This window comes from Gekko japonicus, unplaced genomic scaffold (assembly GCF_001447785.1).
Source record: "Gekko japonicus isolate JY-2015 unplaced genomic scaffold, Gekko_japonicus_V1.1 scaffold1514, whole genome shotgun sequence".
Classification (NCBI taxonomy): domain Eukaryota; kingdom Metazoa; phylum Chordata; class Lepidosauria; order Squamata; family Gekkonidae; genus Gekko; species Gekko japonicus.
This window is the reverse complement of record NW_015176495.1, coordinates 89,333-90,988: the sequence shown is the minus strand read 5'-3', so window position 1 is coordinate 90,988 and position 1,656 is coordinate 89,333.

Here is a 1,656-nt window from a genome sequence, read left to right as displayed (position 1 = left end):
CCCGACGCCCTTCTCTCCCCCGCCCGCCCCTCCCGCGCGGGTCCCGCCCCGGGCCACTGCAGGGCCGGTCCCGAAGGCGGCTGGAGGCGAGCCTGGGGGTCTCGAAGCGGGAACAGCCTCCCCGAAGAGAGCCGCGCTCTGGAAGCAGCCCCGCCCCGAGCCCGCCTGCCCGGCTCTCCCCTCCCGGGAGCCCGACGACCCCTGGCCACTCTCGGCGGAGCACACAACAGAGCGCCCGGCTTGACCGAGCCGCCGCCGCCACTCCTGTGGAACCAAGAGGGCAAAACCTGCCGGCCCCGAACTACTTGGCTCGATCTCACAGCCCCTCGGCTTCTCCTGCCTTGGCCTCCTCCTCCCCCCCTCCTGTGGACATTTCCTGTGCAGCCCCGTTTTTGCCTAAACTGCAACAGGGCCATCGAGATTAATGGAGCCATATCATTTTTAAAAAAATCAGTTAAAAAACATTTATGGCCAGGTTGTTTCCAGGCTACATCAGGTTCCCTTGACAGGTTAAGGTGGAGCCGGCCGCAATTCTCCCTTTTCTACGGGTACACCTCGGAGGGCCGCCTCCCCTCCAGCACACAGGGCGAGACAAGGGCCCTGGCTCTGATGGGCCTTTCTGCCTACAACCAATGCAAAGTATGCAAGAAATTCTGCCAGACCTTCGCCGGGTTTCTTTCAAAGCCTACCCCCCTATCCCGCCTGTTCAGCATAAGCCTGCCGGCACAAATGGAGAGGAAACGTGTTCTTCCTTCCTTCCTTCCTCCTTTTTCTTTCTCCCCCTCCTTCAAATCAACTGTTTGACAGACAGTTGAATGTTTGCGCCAACATACACGCTAAACACCATGTTTTCTTTTATGACAATTTCTCAGCCAAGCCTTCTTAGCGGCACTTAAAAGGCTCTAACGCTAATTTCCCAGTCGATGGAAATTATTTTGTATTATTGTGGTTATTACGCCATCTCCGCAGCCGCCCACACTCAGCGCCGCGGCGGGATCTTGCAGACCGCTCTCCCATTTGCAAGGAACTCTTGTCCTTTGATTGGGGGAAGATGAAAAGCAAAAGGGGAGCAGTACATGAATCTCCCCCCTTCTCTCCCCCCCCAACCCAAGTGAGAGGAGCAAATTCGATGTATATCAATGCAAATCGTCCGCATATTTTCTCCCCTTCTGCAGCGATCGATCCAAAATCTGCCCAGCGAAAATCGTGGGCTGCTTTCTAAGACCAAAACCTCCCGCTTCCGTGGGGGACAATTATTTCGAGAACGGGGGAAGGGGGACAGCACGAAAGGCTCTCCAGGTGAGGGGAGAGAGCGAGCGAGCGAGCCTCGGGAAGGGCGCCCGGCGCAGGGCACGCAAGGCTGAAGGCAGCGAAGATCTTGGCGCTCCGGCGCCTCTCTCCCGTCTCCGTCTCCAACTCAATTAGCAACTTGGCCCCACTGCAAATTCCCCCCTTTATTGAATTAATAAGTTTGAGTACACCCAAAGGTAAACCGGAGGGCTCTAATAATTCATATTCCCCCTTAATTACGTCTTCTCCGGTGAATAGGAAAGGAGGGGGGCGGGGAAGAAAGGGGGTCTCTCTCTCTCTCGCTCTCTCTTTTTAGTTATTTAACTTTCCCACGACTCATTCCCCTGAGCTGAAAATCCTGATTTG